Source organism: Puma concolor, chromosome C1, assembly GCF_028749965.1.
Source record: "Puma concolor isolate L17-30 chromosome C1, mPumCon1.1.hap2, whole genome shotgun sequence".
In the NCBI taxonomy this organism is placed as follows: domain Eukaryota; kingdom Metazoa; phylum Chordata; class Mammalia; order Carnivora; family Felidae; genus Puma; species Puma concolor.
Window position 1 is genome coordinate 90,005,850 of NC_141674.1, and position 22,211 is coordinate 90,028,060.

The following is a 22,211-nucleotide window of genomic DNA, read 5'->3' on the forward strand; positions in this document are numbered from 1 at the left end:
CAAATGGAGACATTATTCCATAAATGAAATATAAAAATTAGAAGAATGACAAACTAGGAAATTTGCTTTTAAACTAAGTACATATGTAAGATAGATAGATAGATATAAATATGTGTGTATGTGTGTATACATATATATTGTGTATACATATATATGTACATTTATATGCATATATATTCACACATATACACAGATACAGATAGATAGAGAGTTGGTAGATAGATAGATGCTTTTCTAGTTTTTCAGAAAGATCAATAGCATATATCAAAAGTGTATCTAAAGCATATATAGGAAAAAAATACCATTGCTTGTATTATACTTGTCATTATAAACTTGACTTAAGAAAACATCATGGAGTACAGAGAAAAGAGTTTATTCTAATTAATGTGTTTGCATTTCCTTTATGTTTAGTTGATACCTCTTTGTTATAAATGTAGAAGTATGGTGGATTCTTTCTTCTGTATTGTGGGTGAAATTTTCTCATGTATTTCTGTCAGATAAAATCTAAATTAGACTAACTATAGTAACACTGAGAACTAAATTTCACAGGCCCAAGTAGAGATACTTTGCCCAAGTCAAAATATTGAGCAAGCAAATTACACCTGCCTTAACAATAGATGAATGGAAAATAATAAAAAGGAATTCTATCTTCTAATGATGAAGGTCCAAGAAATATATCCTTGCTCTGGCAGGAGAATGAGAAGAGAAATCAATGTTAAATATTCCTAGATCACTTTCCATGACAAAGTTCTACTTTCCAGAGAAAGAACTGAATCAAAGTTTTAGTTTTATCCTAGATGGGGGAAGAGCATTCATCCACTCCAACCTGATCTTGACTTCCTGATTCATTAAAGCGCAAAGGACATGTAGCAAACAAAGTTCAGGGAATAGGAGAAACCTATTACGAACATTGCAAATGAAGAAGAGTAGAGTCTATAACATTAGAGAAACACTTGTGGGGTCACAGGCCTCACACACAGGATGACTAAATTATGAGATTTAATTGGAGGATTATGGAACACTTCCCCTGTCCCAGACTTTACAACTATAAGAACAAACTTTCAATATGATAGCTGAAAGAGGTTTAAGACAGAATTTCTCTGAGAAGGAGTACTTTGAGAAACACAAAGTCAAGAGGGGAGACAAAAAGATTAGAAGCCTCTGTAACCTGTAGCCACAGTAAACATTAAATATAGCCCAACTCATATCAAGATTAATATATGTCCTCACACTTAACATCTACTTAACTCAGTGCCTATTATTCAAGACAACATGCATAACTTTCAATAAAATATTACTAAGCATTTCAAAAGGCAAGTTAAACACAGTCTGAAGAATCAAAATAAGCATGAGACCAAATTCATATATGGCAATGATTTTGGAATTAAAAAGAGAATTTAAAACTATGATTAATATTTAAAATATCTAATGGAAAAAATATATAGCATATAGCAACAGATAGGTAACACAAGCAGAAAGTCTGAAACTCTTAAAAAAGTCAAAAGAAATGCTAGAACTCATAAACACCATGATAGAAATGAAGAATGCCTTTCAAGGACATGACCAATTATAGGATCAGGGAGCTTGAAGATCAGTCAATAGGAACATCCCAAACTGAAATTCAATGAATGAATAAAAAGAATGTAAAAAAGAAAAAAAAAAAAACTTTTCTGGGTTGCTCAGTTGGTTGAGCATCTGACTTCAGCTCAGGTCATGATTTCATGGCTCATTGAGTTCAAGCCCCATATTGGATTCTGTGCTGACAGCCCAGAGCCTGGAGCCTGCTTCGGAATCTGTGCCTCCCTCTCTCTCTGACCCTCCCCTGCTGGGCTCTGTCCTTCTCTCTCAAAAATGAATAAACATTAAAAAAATTTTTTTAAATGAAAAAGAAAACACTAAACATCCAAGAATGGTGGGACAATGTTAAAAGTCATCACATATGCATAATTGGAATATGAGAACAAGAAGAAAAAAAGAATGGAGCAGAAGAAATATTGAAAGTAATAATGGCCAAGATCTTTCCAAATTAATGACCAACACTATATCACAGATCCCAGAAGCTTAATGGATATCAGAACCAATAAATACCAAAAACAAATAAACAAACAAAATCAGCTTATCATATTTGAAGAGAAAAATAAAGAAAAAGAAAAAAATATTAAAGACAAATATTGGGGGGAGAATCACCCTACCTATAGAATTACAGTATACTTCTCCTTAGAAACCCTAAAAGCAAGAAAAAAAAACAAGTGAAATATTTAATATGTTAAAAGGAAAAAGTCCAAAATATAAAAATATTTTAAAAATAAAAGGAAAAAGTTCATCAACTTAGTGTTCTTCATCCAGTGAAACTATCCTTCAAAAGTGAATAAAAAATAAGAAATTTCTCAGAAAATGAAAACTGAAAGAGCTCATCCCAATAGACTTGCCCTGCAAGAAATGTTAAAAGGGGTTCCAAAGGGAAGAAAGAAAATGAAATGGATCAAAACATTGATCTACAAAAAGAAGGAGAATTAGAGAAGGAATATATGATGGTAAAGTATTTTTTTTCTTTTTTTGAATTGACCAAAATGGTGACTATTTGTTTGAGTCATAATAGCAAGAGTGTATTGTGTGATTATAACATAAGGATAAGTGAAATGACAGCAATGATACAAAATACTGGAAGGATGGACCAGGAATACTATGTCATAAGGTACCTACACTGTAAATGGAGGGGTATGGAGTCATTCAGTTATGGACTTGAATTAGTTAAAAGTGTATATTGCAAATTCTTCAGCAAGCCCTAGTTTTTTTGGTTGTTTTTTTTTAAGTATAACGATACATTAGAGAGCAGATAAAATGAAACCATGTAAAGTATTCATTTAAAATCAGACAAGTCAGGACACCCAGGTAGATCAGTTGGATAAGCATAGGACTCTGGATTTCAGCTCAGGTCATGTTCTTATGGTTGTGAGATCAATCCCCACATCAGGCTTCAGTGGAGTCTGCTTGGGATTCTTTCTCTTTCTCTCTGTTTCCCTCCCTTGCTTGCATGCGCGTGCTCTCTTTGTCTCTCTCAAGATGAACATTAAAAAAAATAAAATAATAAAATCAGAGAAGGCAAAAATAATTAAATAAAATCAGAGAGGGCAGAAAAATATGGGGGAAAGAAACAAAACACTAACCTGAACTGAACAGAAATAACTGCATTAATTTCAACCCAAGCAGACTTCAGAACAAGAGAAATTATCAGTGATGAAGATGGACAAGGTTTTGTTTTGTTTTTTTGTATTTTTATGAAGACATAATGAACCTTAATGTGTATGCACCTAAAAGAATGTCAAAATACAACAAAAAAGGGAAATAGACAAATCCACTATTATTTGGAGACTTCAACATCCTTCTGTAAAAAATTGATAGATTAGGGGCGCCTGGGTGGCGCAGTCGGTTAAGCGTCCGACTTCAGCCAGGTCACGATCTCGCGATCCGTGAGTTCGAGCCCCGCGTCGGGCTCTGGGCTGATGGCTCAGAGCCTGGAGCCTGTTTCCGATCCTGTGTCTCCCTCTCTCTCTGCCCCTCCCCCGTTCATGCTCTGTCTCTCTCTGTCCCAAAAATAAATAAACGTTGAAAAAAAAAATTAAAAAAAAAATTGATAGATTAAGCAGGTGGAAAATCAGCAAGGACCTAGACAGCACTACCAATCAATGTGATCTAATCGACAATTATAGAATACTCCATCCAACAACAGAGTACATGTTCTTCTCAAGCTCACATGGAACATTCTTCAGGATGTACCAAGTTCTAGGATGTAAAACACACTGTAACAATCTAGAAGAAGGGAAATCATAGAAAAAGTAAGTTCCCAGATAACGGAATAAATAAATAAATAAATAAATAAATAAATAAATAAAGAACTGAATGATAGCTGGTATTTGCAAATATTTGAAATAAAACACCACACATAAATAATACAAAAATTTCCACTTAAATTAACATGAAAATGCAAGTCATTGAAATTTGTGAGGTGCACTAAAAACAGTACTTGAGAGAAAAATTTACATCATATGCATATATTAAAAAATAAGAAAGATCTAAAATTATCAACTTAAACTTCCACCTTAAGAAATTAGAAAAAGAAAAAAAAAATCAGAAAGAGTAAGGTTAAATAAGCCTAAGAGGTACTATAAAATTCAGAACAGATAATCAATGAAATTAAAAACAGGAAAACAATTAAGAAAATCAACAAACCAAAAGCAGATTATTTACAAAGATCAATAAAATTGATAAATCTCTAGCCAAGCAAGCTAAAAAAAATTCACAATATTTATCCACATATTTAGATCTTCTTTGATTAGTTTACCACAATCAGATCCTGTATATATTTTGATATTATATACCCTTAATACTATTTAAAAAAGAATGGCATTTTAAAATAAAATATATCTAGCACTTATCTCTTATGGTCCATCTCCCCAAAACACATATCCCCAGGGTAACATGAGAAAAAAAGATCATACAAATCCGAAGTGAGGAACATTTTACAACATACCTGACCAGTATCCACCAAAACTATGAAAGTCATCAAAAACAAGGAAAGTTAGTGAAAACTTTACAGCAAGAAGGAGCCTTAGGAGACTTGACCAAATATAATGTGGTCTCAGGTATGGGGCACAAAAGAGAATTTGAAACAGTTTATCATTCTACGTAATAAATATCTGTGGGACATGCAGAATAGCCTCAATACTAGAAACACTCTTTAAGTGTATAGAAAAAAATACATGGCCTTCCTAATCTATAAAATGAGCATTATATCCAGTTAGGGTGGTTGGTAAGATCAAGGTGAGCTAACATATGAGTGGTTCCAGGTGGAGTAGTTGACAGTGGGCAGCTGATCAGTAACACAAGCTGTTGTTGTTGTTACTGGTTTTGTTGTTATTATCATTTTATGTAATTTCAGAATAAGTGAGTGTTTTTAAAAATAATGAACAGATTTGGTGACAATAACTCTTTATTTTATAGATGAACAGGAAGCTCAGATGAGGAGCCTACCCAAGGTGTCACAGTAAGGAGCAGAGATGAAACTGCATGTCTCTTGCTGCATTGTCCAAAATGTTATACATAATTTAAAATTAACCACATTCCTAATATAGACACATTGCTAACATATTTTCCGTGAGTTCCCATTCTTATCTCACAAGCTTAATTTTCTTTTATAAAATTATAGTAAACATGAAAACATATTTTAAACATTATAACACAACTGGCTGGTGCTGGCTCAGATGCTCATAATAATCTCAATCTGGCCTTGAAAAAATAAAATTAAAATAGGCAGCCTTATTTGGTAAATTATACCATGGAACATACTGTGCTCATTTCCACTGATCTGTGATCAAGCAAGCAAGAAAATTTCACTCATATCTTTTGGAAGAGCCTTATAATCTGCCAAATAGGCCTTGCTTTAACATCAGCAGAAGAGTCATAGAGATTTATGACTCCGAAATAGATCACAGTGTGGTCCATCTGCTGTAGTAGATACAGAACTAATTATGAACTAGGCTTCCCCCACCCTACTTTCCATCCTTAAAAAAGTACATTAGGCTAAATTATCAAGTTCAGATTCATTTTAGAAATGATGGCTATGTCCAACCTACTTTTATGGTTACTTAAAATCTTATTAAAATAAAGAAATACATGTTTGCAAGGTAAGTTCTAATAGTTTGAAGATGACTTAGCCTCTTATAAGCAAAGTATGGGAAAGATTAAAATATGTTAGTATGTCATCAAGCACAGGAGGAGGCTCCGTTAAATTAATGTAGATTGAGTAATTTTTTTTTTTTAATTTTTTTTCAACGTTTATTTATTTTTGGGACAGAGAGAGACAGAGCATGAACGGGGGAGGGGCAAAGAGAGAGGGAGACACAGAATCGGAAACAGGCTCCAGGCTCTGAGCCATCAGCCCAGAGCCTGACGCGGGGCTCGAACTCACGGACCGCGAGATCTTGACCTGGCTGAAGTCGGACGCTTAACCGACTTCGCCACCCAGGCGCCCCTAGATTGAGTAATTTTAAACAACTTTTATTGTAACTATATTCTTTGGAAAATATTTGGCCAGGAACAAACAGACTTCCTTCCTTCTCCATTTATCCACCCACTGAGACCTGTTAAAATGTCATGAGCTGGAAAATCTGGTTTCTAAATAGTTTTAAATTCTTAAATTGAGGATTAATAGGCAGTTTACTTTGATAACTCTTTAAAATGAACATTGTCTGGGGCGCCTGGGTGGCGCAGTCGGTTAAGCGTCCGACTTCAGCCAGGTCACCATCTCGCGGTCCGTGAGTTCGAGCCCTGCGTCAGGCTCTGGGCTGATGGCTCGGAGCCTGGAGCCTGTTTCCGATCCTGTGTCTCCCTCTCTCTCTGCCCCTCCCCCGTTCATGCTCTGTCTCTCTCTGTCCCAAAAATAAATAAAAAAATGTTGAAAAAAAAATTTAAAAAAATAAAAAAAATAAAATGAACATTGTCAAAAAATGTACATTGTCTGTTATCCAACTGGGATTTAACATTAGTGGAAAATAGGACTGTGTATGTTAGAGTGTCTACATTCTGTGAATTTCAGCTAAATGATTTCTAGAAAACAGTAAATTAGGAATATTTACTTAGTTTCTATCATTTTCCACCCAGTAGTATTATGATAAAGATAATAATGAAATAAAAATTATTGAACAATTTTTGAGTAGTAGGTGCCATGTTAAGAACATCGCTTGATTATCTTATTTAATGGTCAAAACATCACTTTCACAAATTTTAAAAAGGCATAAATGCAGAAAGAATTTGTTAAATGCAAGCCAACTCATACATTAAAAAGTAGGATCAGGATTTACACTCTTATTCTATTCTTTGGCATCTCCATTAGGTCAAGGTTCTCCAGAAAAACAGACTGAATTGGAGGGAGGGCAGAGAAAGAGAGAGAGAAAAAGAAAGAGGGTCAGTTTAAGGAATTTCTATGGTGTGTATTTGAGGTACAATTCCTTCCTTTTCAGAAAACCTCAGTGTTGCTCTTAAGGTCTTGAAATGACCCATTCACATTATGAAGAGTAATCTGATGTGCTTCAAGTCAACTGATTATAAATGTTAATCACATCTAAACCATACCTTTACAGCAATATCTAGACTAGTGTTTGACAACATTGGGTAGCCTAGTCTAGCCAAGTTTAAATGTGAAATTAATGTTCAGAGAATGGTAGAATAATGGCAGTACTGGCCATATTAATTGTGAAACTCAAATACCCAAAGTCGGCCTGGGGTTAAAATAAGATCCCATGACATACCATCTTTCTTGGAACAGTAGTTTTGGAAATGAAGAAAGCAGATCTAAAAGAGCATTGAAAAGTATAATGCACCATACTTATATATAAAAAAAAAAAAAAAACTCTGTACATTAGCTACATTAATTAAACTTACAGAGGAAAATTTCTTTGACAAATGAGGATTTTTTTTTTAAGTAATCTCTACACCCAATATGGGGCTTGAATTCACAACCCTAAGATTAAGACTCATACTACCAACTGAGCCAGCCAGGTGCCCCCAAATTAGGATATTTAAACACAGAGATAGTATCATAAGACATGGACATAAAATGTACTTACTTATTTTTAAATGTTATTTTATTTTTGAGAAAGAGAGTGTGCAAGCAGGGAGGGGCAGGGAGAGAGGGGGACAGAGGATCCTAAGCAGGCTCCGTGCTGACAGCATCGAGCCAAATGCGGGGCCCAAACTCCTGAAACTATGAGATCACAAACTGCGTCAAAGTAGGATACTGGATGCTCAACTGGCTGAGCCACCCAGGTGCCCCGAAACTTAAAAGGAAAGAAAGGAGTGAGTGAGGGAGAAAGATTTGCCACCACTCTACTTAGAACAATGAGTCTTGTCACACATTTTATATGTGATTCAATTTGTAACAATATTATTTGCATACATTGTTTTGAGACTACAGATATTATATAAAATTTTATGTGTATGGATATATATTTATGATATGTAGAGACTGTGAGAATATTTAAAAATCATTCATTTTCTTTTACATCAGCTAATATACCTAATTTTTATTTCTTTTCAGCTGTGTTTTTATAAGTTGTCACCCTTTTAAATTACTTCTTTTTAGGTTCAATTGTATTCAAATCTTCACTTATTTTTATAATAGAATGATAAATTGTTTTTTCTTTTATTTTTTTATATGCATTTATTCCTTTCCACTGAAATCAACCTGTTGACTATTATAAATTTCTTATATCAAAAAGAACCTACTCTACTATCCATGAATTTTTGGTGTGTTTGTTGACTTGAGGATCCTAATAATGTAGAACAGTATGTGACACAAGGTAGAAGTATATTAACTATATAAATAAATTAGATTAATGACAAAAGCAGAGTGATTTTGGAACCTATCGGTATTTTTTAATACTCCTTTACAAAAGATAAGTGTGTTACATTATAATGCAATGTTTTATGAAAAGTTTGAAAGACAACTATAAAATTACTCATTAATCATTGATATTACATATATATATTTATATATAGCATTAATATATCACTTTAGAATGTGGCTAGATATATGATGTCATGTATTTAATTCAATAAAAAAGTCTCAAAAGAAATGACATTTAAATAAGGAATAATTTTTAAATGAGCTAAAATGTTAAAATCCCTTAAAATGTGTCTGGTTATCTTTGATTATGAAACTGATTTCCTATTCATATATATGGCAACACTGCAATTTAACAATTTTAATAAACCTAATTTTGTTCTGTAGAAAATAATGCTTACATTATAATACATAATCCATTTGCATTGCAATCAGCATAAAATTTGTAATTTTATTTTTTTTAATTTATTTTTACTTATTTATTTTTGAGAGAGAGAGACCAGAGAGGGGCAGAGAGAGAGGGAGAGTGAAATCCCCAGCAGGTTCTGTGCTATCAGCCCAGAGCCCTACACATGGCTCAAACGCATGAACAGTGAGATCATGACTTGAGCCAAAATCAAGAGTTGGATGCTTAACTGACTGAGCGACCAAGGCACCCCAAAATTTGTAATTTTTAAAAATCAGTAATCCTTACTGCTGACCAGAGTTTAATTTAAGCTTCATCTTTTTAAGTTTGACATCTTCCCATGCACAAAGTTGCTTTTTTTTTTTTTTTTTGTCATTCATAGCCACGAATGTATCTGAAAGAGTCTTGTCCTTTGGTAAGTTGTTTACTCTTTAATATTCTGCTGGATAAAGAATAATCTCTTTAAAAGCATTTTTGAAAAGTGTAATTTTTAAAAATGATGTTTGGAGAATTACTATAGTTCACCAAGGAATATTAATATATCATCATTCTTTACATACATTATATCTATTTTCTAATTGCACTATTTTACTCTCATGCAACATTTGAAAAGGTCAGTTTTATTCAATTGATTCAATTTTATGAAACAAAGACTGTTGTATCTCAAAGGTTCCAAGGTAACAGGAAATGACACCTTCATATAACAGAGATGAAAATAACAATAAAAGACTGTGACAAGGCAGCTGGCATACTATCCTATGCTAAAACAGTCCTTGACCTCTGACCTGTTCTGCTAGTAGCCAGATGGTCTGGGATTTGTATGTCATTGTGAGATATCAGATATGGGCCAACAAGGAATACGAGGTTAGATCAATCACAACTCTCCATATATGCCATTGACCCGAATTAGCAAAAAAATAAAAAAATATAAAAAAAATGCATCTTTCATCAGCAAAATAATTATCAGAATATGCCTGAAAATAATAAAGATAACTGTTAAATACTTTATCTTCTGGTACTTTCTTTGCTTCCAGAGAATATAACATCTTTTTGTTGTAATAGATACTTTAATAATAATGGCTTAGTCTCTTGGCACATGTGCCCATTGTATCTCAGTAAGTAGGTTTTTAGAAGTTTCCATTTGTTATCCCTAGTCCTTCAGGGATGTGCTATTGCATTTTCTTGGTTTTAAAAGTAAGAGATATTTAATTAGGTTTCATCTTAAAAATCACATCTACATGTGGTTAAATGAGCAGGTGTATCCGTGAATAATTCTGTTCAATAGATGGAGATAATTTGACCTTTACTAATATATTTGAATTTATGTTAAGGAAAAGCACACAGAAAAAAAGCACAAAAGTGTTTCTAGACATGGTTTCCTATTTCAAGATGTTTAATCTTGATTTTAACTGACAGTTACAGTGGTGCAAACCACAGAAATGCAAAAATTGGGATATTGCCACCAATGGCAGAATTTTGTTCTTTTTTAAGGCTGATTGACATTTCATTTTATGTGTATACTACATTTTCTTTATATTTTTGTTTGTTAATAAACACGAGTTGTTTCCATATCTTAGTAGTGATAATGCCACTATGAACATAGGGGTGCAGATAACCCTTCAGGATCAAATTTCAGTTCTTTAGGGTATATACTCAGAAGCTCTATTTTTAACTTTTTGAGGAACCTCCATACTATTTCCCATGGCAGCTGCACCATTTTACATTTTATCACACTCTAATTTCTTCACATTCTCACCATCTTTCATTTTTTTAGTAATAGTCATTCTAACATTCTAACAGGTATAGGTGGTAACTCATTATGGTTTTGATCTGCATTTCCCTGATAATTAGTGATATTGAGCATCTATTCATATACCTATTGGGCATTTGTATGCCTTCTTTGGAGACATGTCCCGTGCTATTTTTTTTATATAAAATTATGTTTATTTATTTGAGAGAGAGAGAGAATCTCAAACAGGCTCCACACTACTAGTGTGGAGCCTGATGTGAGGCTCAAACTCACAAACTGCCAGGCCATGACTTGAACCTAAGTTGGACGCTTAGCCAACTGAGCCACCCAGGCACCCCCCTGTGCTATTTTTTAATCAGGTTATTTGTTTTTTTCCTCTATTGGGTTGTATGAATTCCTTATACATTTTGTATATTGTTCCGTTATCAGATATTTACTTTGCAAATGTTTTCTCCCCTTCTGTGGGTTGCCTTTTTACTCTCTTTGATTTTTCCTATGCTGTGCATAAGCCTTTTAGTTTGATATAGTTCCACTTGTCTAATTTTGCTTTTGTTGCTTGTGTTTTTGGTGTCATAGACAAGAGATCATCTTCAAACCAACATCCTTAAGTTTTCTCCTATGCTTTCTTGTAGAAATTTTATAGTTTCATATCTTTCATTTAAATCTTTAATCCATTTTGAGTTGATTTTTGTTTGTTGTCTAAAATAAAGGCCCAGTTTCATTCTTTTGCATGTGGCTCTCTAGTTTTCCCAGTAGCATTTTTTGAAGAGACTATCTTTTCTTTCATCCTTCTTTTTCAGGATTATTTTGGCCACTGTCTTTTGTGGTTCCATAAAGATTTTATAATTGTTTTTTCTATTTCTTGAAAAATACACTTAGGATTTTGACAGAGACTGCATTGAGCCTGTAGATTGCTTTAGGTAATATAGACAATTTAACAACACTAATTCTTCCAATCTATAATCATGGAATAGCTTTCCATTTATTTTTATCTTCAATCTCTTTCATCATTATCTTACACTATATAGTGTACAAATCTTTCACTCCTTGGCCAAATTTATTACTATTTTATTGTTTTTGATTCTATTGTAAATGAGATTGATTGTTTTCTTAATTTCTCTTTGTAACAGTTCATTGTTGGTGTATAAAAATACATACTATATCAGTATATATATATATATATATATATATATATATATATATACTGATTTTGTATCATGCAACATTAATGCAATTATTTATTAGTCTTAATATTATTTGGTGAACTCTTTAGGGCTTTTGGTATATAATACATTATCTGCAAATAAAGACAATTTTACTCTTTCCTTTCTGATTTGGATGCCTTTTTTCCCCTGCTTAATTTCTCTTGCTAGGATTTATAATACTATGTTGAATAAGAAACAAGGGCGGGCATCCTTGCCTTGCTCCTGTTCTTGAAGGAAAAGCTTTCAGATTTCCACTGTTAGCTGTGGGCTTTTTATATATGGTCTTTACTGTATTCAGGTATATTCTCTTAATACCTAGGTGCTTCTAGGTTTGGTGCATAAATATTTCCAAATGTTACATCTTCTTGTTGTATTGACCTCTTTATCATTATTTGAGGATTTGTCTCTTATTACAGTCTTTGTCTTAAAGTATATTTTCTCTGAAATAAGTATAGCTATCTCAGCTTTATTTTAGCTTCCATTTCCATGCAATATGTTTTTTCTACCCTTCCCTTTCAGTCTATGTCTTTAAAGCTGAAGTGAGTCTCTTATCGGCTGCATATACTTGCATTCTGCTTTTTCATCTATTCGGCCACTCTATATCTTTCTATTGGAGAATTAATCCATTTACATATAAGGTAATTGTTGATTGGTATAGACTTAATATTGCCATTTAGTTCATTGTTTTCTGGCTGTTTTATAATTCCTTTATTCCTTTCTTCCTCTCTTCCATTATGATTTGGTATGCTTAGATTCCTTTCTCTTTTTCTTTTGTCAATCTATTATTGGTTTTTGTTTTTTGGTTACCAGAATTCTTACATAAAATGTCTAAAGTGATTACAGTCTATTTTAAGATAATAATTTTGAATTCATTTTAAAGCTCTACATTTTTATTCTACTCTGCCATATTTTATATTTTAGGAAAGTTTTCACCCATTATTACTTCAAATAAGCTTTCTACCCCTTTCTATTTTACTTCTGAGACTGCTATTATGTGAATATTGGTTTCCCATCTCAAGCTATCCTCTTTGTCATTCTTTTCCTTTTTGTTCTGATTGGATGATTTTGCCTGCCTTATCTTTAAGTTTGCTGATCCTTTTATTTGCTTCATCTAGTCTGCTACTGAATCCCTCTATTAAATTTCTCAGTGCAGTTATTGCGATTTTTAGCTCTGTGATATCCATCTGGTATTTTCTTATATTTTCTATCTTTGTTGAAATTCTCACTTTGTTCATTCATTTCTCCCAATCTCAGTGAGCATCTTTATGATCATTATTTTGAACTCTTTAATAGATAAATCACTTAGTTCTGTTTTATTAAGTTCTTTTTTATTTCTTATTGTTTCATTCAGAATATGTTCCTCTGTTTCTTCATTTTCCTTGATTTTCTGGAAATGATTCCTTGATTCTCTGGATCTCTTTCAGAAGGAGCAATGGTTATATGTAGCTATTGATTCAGTGTGTCTATGTGAGAAGGTAGGTTCAGGAGGCCCCTACATTGCCATCTGGGTGAGAACTCTTTATTATTTTATTTTATTTTATTTTATTTTATTTTATTTTATTTTATTTTATTTTACAGAGAGAGAGAGAGAGAGAGAGAGAAAGAGAGAGAGAGAAATAGAGAGCAGAGGAGGGGAAGAGGGAGAGAGAGAGAGAGAGAGAATCCCATGCAGGCTCTACTTCTAGCATGAAGCCCAATGTGGGGCTCAATCCCACCACCCTGAGACCATGACTTGAGCCAAAATTAAGAGTCATCTGCTCAACTGACTGATCCATCCAGGCACTCCCATATTTTTATTTATTATTACTACTTATAATATGATGGGAAAAGCTGTCGCTTCTAGCCAAGATGAAATAACAGGATCTGAATTTGTGCTTCTGGTTGAAATATTTTTTAAAAACAGACTAAACATGTGAAACAATAGTTTCAAGTTATTGAACATTGTTGTCACATGAAGAATAGTGTTCCCAGACAGATGGGAATCAAATGTAGCAAGATGTATAATTGTCCCTGTTTATTACCTTCAGAGAGTTTTCAGGCCACTGAGAATAAAGGGAGAAGCTGGGCAGAACTTGGAGATTGTTGAGTTGAGAGTATGGAGCTGGAAGTCCAGGAAGTCTGAAGTGGCTAAGTTTTGCAGGGCAGTGTAGCAGTCTAGAGAGAGATGCACAAAGAGAAAGCTCTGAAGATATGCAGAGGATCCTGGTCAAGTCTTCAACTGAATACTGGTCAACCCATGCCTATGAGGGAAATTCTAAGGGCTAATAGGGAAAGGTGGGTCTGGGACCTAAATGAATAAGAAGGATCTCCAAAGTTTATATCTGTTCATGGTCCTGATTCTGTTGTTTCAAGAATGGGCACAATTAGATCTAAAATAAATGCTTCTCTAGTTCCTTTAAACAAAACCTGAAGCAAAATCAGAATTATCAAGCTGTTATGAATTAACTTCATCCTATAACAAATCTCAATAATATACATAGACAAATTACAGATAAAAAATATGCATAAAGTAAATATGGATACAAAAGAACCATCACCAACATATTCATATTGAGTGACAACTGATCAAAAAATTACCTGCAATGCAAAGTAGCATAAAATGTGATCCATTATGAAGAGAAACGTCAATTGGTGGAAAGTGACTCTCAAATAACATATATGATAGTATTAGAAAAAATGGCATTCAATTACCTATTACAACTCTATTCCTTGTATTCAACAAGGTACAGGAAAGACTACATGTATTAAATAAAAAAAATTAAATATTAGACACATGAAACTTCTGGATATGGAAATTAGTGACTGAGATGAAAGATAGACTATAGAGAAACAAGTGAGGATTAAAAAATAGTTGGAAAATTAATGAAATTGAAGACATAGCAGTAGAAAGTACATAAAATGAAACAGAGGGGTAGAAAAGACTGGAAAGAGAAAGAAGAGAGCATCAGTTAAATGTAAGACAACTTTAAAGATTCTAGCATACATATAATGTGGGTCCCAAAGAGGGGAAGAGCAGGAAATATTTGAGGAAATATGGTCAAAATTTTCCCCAAATTCATGAAAACTACAAACCCACAGCTCTAAGGTCAAACAATACCAAGGAATAAAACCATGAAACATGAAGGCAACTGAATAAAGACACATACTATAATAAAATTGCTTAAAACTGGAGAAAAAGAACAGTAGAATGAAATGGGTTTTTTAAATTTCCTTTTTATGTTTTCAGCTTCTGTCATGAGATATTTACATAATGAAAAAATGATCTTTTACATATGGCTAAATATGATAGACAACTCACAATAATTTATGATTATCTCTTTTCTGAGCACTTTTCAGATGCTTAGAACTAATTAACACCTCCCTTTCAGTGAGGCACACAGTAAAATAAGCTATAATACACTGTAATTGGCCATTAGTGCCTAGTATCAGCTCACTGTGGGAGTTCATGGTTTGAGAGGCATCATGTGAGTTCATGCCCGAGAACTTGATGTGCTAGCCATTTGTGGTTTTGTTAATGTGCACAAAATCACCAAGCAGCCAGTCGCCATGATAAGTGGAAAAGGTAGGAAACTGTAAGTTGGGTATGCAAATTATGTATGCAAAATAGAGGCTGAGCCATTCTGCCTAAAGAGAGTACACATAGGAGACTAAAACCTTTTACTACAGTTTTCCAAAAAAGGTTTGATGAACATATAGCTAACTCAACGTATTTTTGGACTTTACCACCCACATCATGAAGATGATGTCCATATCCAAATGAAAATCTTACGACAATATTTTTCTGAAGAAGCACCTGCATTTCCTTCAAATTTAGTTGTTAATATAAGGTAACTGGACATGAAGATGATGATTTAATGCCTAAAGCTATAAGAAGAATGTTAACAAATCACTCTTTGATGTATGACTTTTCATTTATTTTGAATGTATGTTCTTCTAAATCAATTTCACTCATTTTTAATCTCAAGAAATCTTTGGAGCATACAAAAAGTAAAGCAGCTCCTAGAAAAAGGCATATAAATATTATTTATATTAAACTTGCAGTCAAACAAAATGCTTTTATTTTGCAGACAGAAATATAAGAAAGGAATGAACATTAAAAAGTATTTGACAATGGTAAAATAAAGACTTTAACTATAACAAATAAAATGGTTTACAAATTTATTGGAAAAATATAAAATCCAAAATTATTTTGAATCAATAAGACCATAATAGAAACACAGTTATAGTCTTAAGATTGAAGTTATTTTGAATAATTGATCATTTGTATAAATTCTAGTCTTGTCTTTTGTAATACCTGTGACATTATCATATATCAAATATAATTTATCAAATATAATAGACATATACCAAATATATTATTTAAAAATCCTATACCAGTTGTGCTTCTATGATGATCATGTAATTTTAGTTTATTGGCCATTTTTTTTCCTCACCCTGAACTTTTGCAATAGCTTCCTGGAAGTTCAAATAAAATTCAATTGCATATCTAACTTAAATATTTTAAATTTAATAGCATATAATAAATCACTTTACTCAGATTTTGTTATATCTATGTTTCTGTTTCTATGCTAATGTGTATGAAAGAGTGACTATCATGGGTTCTTAATTATAAAAAACTTAATTTTGAAATTTTTGTTTATGTTTTTTATCTGATCTGGGCTCCAGAAAAATCACTATAAAAATCACTTATTATATGTTATTATGGAGGAATTTGGGTAACCTCCGTTTCAGAGATCATGACATTTTTTTTTTTTTTACTTCAGAATTATATTAGGATTAAGTTTGAAGTCCTGATTTCCTATGAGATATTTTTTCCTATTCAGAGCTTTGACTGTGACAATCTTACATATCTCCTATTGGAGATAATAGGCCAAGTTTTTCAGGCATCCTTTCACTAAGGATTCTGAATTTATTAGTCTCAGTTCATGTGAGCTTGAAATATGTTATCTTTCCCTACATGGACACTAAAACCCAAACTCGCTTTCAGACTTGTATTTCCTCTGAAATAACATATTTATTCTCATAACACAGTAGTTATAAAGTAGAAATATAGAGAAAATGGTCATTTATAGGAAAATTGGCTTTCTTCATTTCACAATTAGGCTTAAATTGTTTTCAACATTTGTTTTCCAAAGTCCATACCTCCCTTTTGTTATGTTATTTTTCTGTTTTTGTTAGATGTTAATAAAAAAAAAATTCTATTCAAACTCTATCCAAGTGGAAAATTTGATTAATTTAAAAATTGTGCAAAAACAATGTAATTAGAGACCTAGACAGTTTCTAAATAGCTTTCAGTTCCCTCCCACACAACAGGACATAAACCAGAAAATCATTTTGACTTTGATTTATAGTCTAATCTTTCTTCTAAGAATATTAATATTTCATTGTTTCCAAAAATCCAAATGTGTCATAGACACATAGGCACATAGGCACAAAATGTGATTATATGTTATATGGGCATCAATTTACACTTACGACACTAAGAGAATTATGTGTATATTATCAACTCATCACGTACGTCAGGTTGAAGAATTCTTTGTGCTGTGAGAAGGCTTTTCTCAGATCCCTGCCCCTTCTTTAAGCATTTTCTCAATTCTAAGACAATACAGATATGTTAGAAATATAAATATGTGAAAAAAGAAATGATTATTTGGAGTTAAGCTAAAGCATGCTGAGAGGGCAAGTTACCTGTCTGGACTAAATGCATCTCCCCAAAGTTCATGTCAAAATCCTACCACCACTGTGATGATATTAACAGGTGGGGCCTTAAGCGCTAATTAGGATTAGATGAGGTTATAAGAGTAGAGCCCTAGTGAATGAGATTAGTGCCCTTATAAAAGTTACTAGAAAGCTTGATTCTTACCTCTTTCTGCCCTGTGAAGATAGGAGAAGTTGGCAGAATGCAAAGATGGGCATGTTACATATTGTGTGTGTGTGTGTGTGTATGTGTGCACACATATATATGAGAGAGAGAAATAAAAGACACTTTAAACTTTATATAACTGAATATGTAATTATATAGATGTTCATAAGTGTGTATGTGTGTGAGTATATTCTATAAAGCATGTTAAAATAGTTATATTAATTTGTGGTCTAATAATAATGATTATGGTAATCATTTGACTGTTTTCATGTGTTAAGCACTTGCTTGCAATTTCTCTAAACATTCCGAGTGTTGCATAATTTAATCTTAAAAACAACCCCAGACTCTTAACATTTCCTACCTGACCTAATATAACTTGACCACTGAGTTTGTCTTCCAATTATTGCTATATGCCAATTTTCTGGGAAGTTAACGAGCGTAAGCTATGGGTTTCCTCACTTGTACAACCTCCTGCCAGTGTTGTGTGGGTCTCCAGCAGTGCATTTTAACATTTTAATGTCTTTTAAAAAATAATTTGGCAAAAGAGATATATTTTAAGAGTAGAAAGTTAGGACTACCATCTTTTCTTCTCTGACTTTCCCTCCAAACAATTTTCCCTGCTGGTAGTGATGGAATGGCCATGGGAATTTTTGGAATTTTTGGAATATTTGACTCACCAATTCTCTCGATAAAATTTGGCCGTTCCAATAATATGGCGTGTTACCTTGCTAATATGATGAAACTGACTGAGAAACAAGTGTACAAGTGATAAAACTCCAATAACTATCAATGAGTCAAGTATATAGTGTAATAGGAATTTGATCACACAATTCAACGTTATGTAGTCAAAATTTTAAATGCTCTTGATCATGTCTTAATATAAATTTTTGTATGTTTCATAATTATCATTTATACCAAAATTTGAATGTGAATGGAAGGAATTATCCAAATAGAAACTAAAAGCATAAACAGGCAAAAAAAGTTATCAAAAACTTCTAAATATCAAAAGTGCCTCTTTTTATAAAGCAATGGAACTAAAAAAATCTCATGTTCAAAATTACAAAGGTAAAGGAAAACATCATGATAGTCAAGAAACTACAGATAATGAAATGATAATGAACAGCAGAAAAGCAAATGATCAGGATGCACCCAAACTGGAAAATTATAAGCAGACTGAAGATGAAAATTAATATAAAGACAGATATTAACTGGCTGATCAAGAGTACATGTGAAGGTGAAGAACTTAATTCTATGAATCCTTTGAGGTGTATAACAATTCTTTTCTCATGACTATTTAAAAAAGCAATGATTTCATGGAAAGCCAGTATTTTTAAAATATTATCCCACTTATATTTACAGAGAACCAAACCAAACAGCTATGTTTAAACGCATGATTTTAATTTTTTCGTTTTTTTAATGTTTTATTTTTGAGAGAGAGAAAGAGAGAGAGAGTGAATATGAGTGGGGGAGGGGTAGAGAGAGGGAGACACAGAATCCGAAGCAGGCTCCAGGCTCTGAGTTGTCAGCACAGAGCCCAACGCTGGGCTTGAACCCATGAACTGCAAGATCATGACTTGAGCCAAATTTGGAAGCCCAATTGACTGAGTCAGCCAGGCGCCCCAAATGCATGATTTTTAATAATAATAGTCAAATATATCAGCTCTTCACTAGCATTTTTTCAAAACCACGGTTTGAATATATTGTTTGGATGGCAATTTTTTTCAACAAGAAAGATATTACTTACATTTGATGGGCTTACAGACTGGATAAATATATGAAAAATCCTAAAACATCTTGAGGATGCCACAGAGCACAAAGCTATGCTTATTTGTGTTATAAGGAAAAACATTTGTGGTATTACGAGTTTTTAAATCTAGAATATTTTTCAATCTAATTAAATATTTACTTTGCTTTTAAATTTGTTTGTTTATTTGTTCGTTTGTTTGTTTATTTTTGAGAGTGCCAGTAGAGGAAGGATGCCGAGAGAGGGAGAGAGAGAGAGAAAGAGAGAGACAGAGGACGCATCCCAAGCAGGTTCCATGCTCAGTGCAGTGATGAAGAGCTCGATCCCACAACCCTCAGATCATGACCTGAGCTGAAATCAAGATTGAATGCTCAACCAATTGAGCCACCCAGGTGTCCCAATATTCACTTTCTTATGTAATTTGTTCTTATAATTTTTTTTTTGCAATTCTTAAGAGAACTGCCCCAAATTATTTAATTGTTAGGCCTCATTAAACCAGGGTCTGCCCTTTCTCAGCTCTAAGCATGCTTACCATCCTTAATCACTTTTGTCAACTGCTAGTTTTCTTGTTTTTTCTCATACATGATAATCATAGTTCCACCTCAGGGAATTTACACTTGCTGTTTCCCTTTCTCCTCCACTAAACTAATTTTCTAATGTCTGTATGTACAGCTCAGTGTCCACTTTGTTTAGAGAGCTGCTCAAGCATCACTTCCTCAGAGAGGCTTTTTCTGATTGTCCAACCAAAAAAGTAGCTTCCATAACTTTCTTTTTATTTTCTCTGCATTGTTTTTCTTCACAATATTGTTATTACTTACATATTGCATCATAATCTGTTAATTTACTTTTTAGGGCTAATATAAATTCTATATTATAAATATAATACAAATAAAATGTTAAATAAATAAAACATAAATATAAATTACATACATTTTTGTGTATTTCATGTATATACTAGTATACTATAATATATAGTATAGTATACTATACTATATATACTATATATATATATACTCTCTCTCTCTATATATATATACTATATACTATACTATATACTATACTATATACTATATATATACTATATACTATATATGTATATATAGTATATATACTATATATATACTATATACTATATACTATATATACTATATACTATATATATAGTATATATAGTATATACAGTGTATATATATATACTATATATACTATATATACTATATAGTATATAGTATATATAGTATATATAGAGAGAGTATATATATATATATATGTATTCCATTATAATGGAATATACAGTGTATATATATATATATATATATATATCACATCTTCTTTATCCATTCATCTATTTATGAGCATTTTGGCTACTTCCATATCTTGGCTATTGTAAATAATGCTACAATAAAAATAAGGATGCATTATTTCTTTCAAATTAGTATTTTCATTTCCCTTGGGTAAATTCTCAGTAGAAGAATTACTGGATGATATGGTATTTCTATTTTTAATTTTTTGAGGAGTCTATATACTGTTTTCCATAGTGGTTACACCAATTAACCAGTTACATTCCCAACATCAGTGTATGAAGGTATTTGTCCTCCCATATCTTGCCAATACTTGTTATTTCTTATCTTTGTTATTCTAGCCATTCTGACAGGTGTGAGGTGACATCTCCTTTTGAGTTTGATAGGAATTTCCCTGATGATTAGTGATGTTGAGCATTTTTCAAGTGTCTGTTGGCCATCTGTATGTCTTCTTTGGAAAATTGTGTATTATGGTCCTCTGACTGTAATTGGATTATTTGTATTTTGGGTGTTGAGTTGTGTGAGTTGTTTATATACTTTGTATATTAATCCATTATCAGATATATCATTTGAAGTTATATTCTCCTTTTCAGCCAGTTGCTTTTTTGTTTTGTTGATGGTTTCCTTTGCTGTCCAAAAGCTTTTTATTTTGGTGTAGTCTCACCAAATTTTGCCTTTTTTTTTTTTGCTTTTGTTTCTCTTGCACAACTTATAATTTTAAAAGCTGTTAAATGATAGAGTTAAAATTCACAGTCAGATTATTTTTTTGGACTCTTAAGATCAGTTTGTAGCCACAAAACATTTTTTTACCTTAAAAAAATCCTTTGAGAATAGGCTCAACGTTGAAAAGTGAAATACATATTGTTCCTAATTTTTTAAGGCTTGACATTTAATATTCAAGATTTAAAAGTGCAATAAAATATTAAAAGATGAAAAAGTAATTTAAATTAAAAGTTAACTTAGGCTTTCAAGGGAAAGTCTGATATCATAGTGCAGTGGTAGTCATTTATTGCTACAGCAACCTGTGAAAAAGCCACTCTATAATGACATCTTAATTTACAAAAGCAACTATTAAAAGGGCACAATAAATATAATGTTAAAGGTAATACAAAATCCACCAAAGAGGAAATACACTGAGCAAATGAACATATGGGAAACTTTTAACCATCTTATTAATTAAGGAAATGTAAGATTACAATGCTAAATAAAGCATTTAATGCATTAAATTAGCAGTTTATAAAAATCACATTTCCATGAACTGCTGGTATCCATGTAATAGAATTGACAATATGAACTATCTTTGATCTAATTAATCTAGAAATCATGAAAAAGAATTATCAAAGCTGTTCATGCAGAAAATGCACATTTTAATAAATAGTATATTAGTAAATACCTAAGAAAAACATAAAAGTTTGAGTCATGTTAGAAAATTAATGAAGTTATCCTATATGTGAATGAGTGTTTCAAAGACACCAAACTGCAAAATTTGTTTTAAATTTATTATAGTGCTTGCAGGTGATTGAAACAAAGCATAAGCAAAT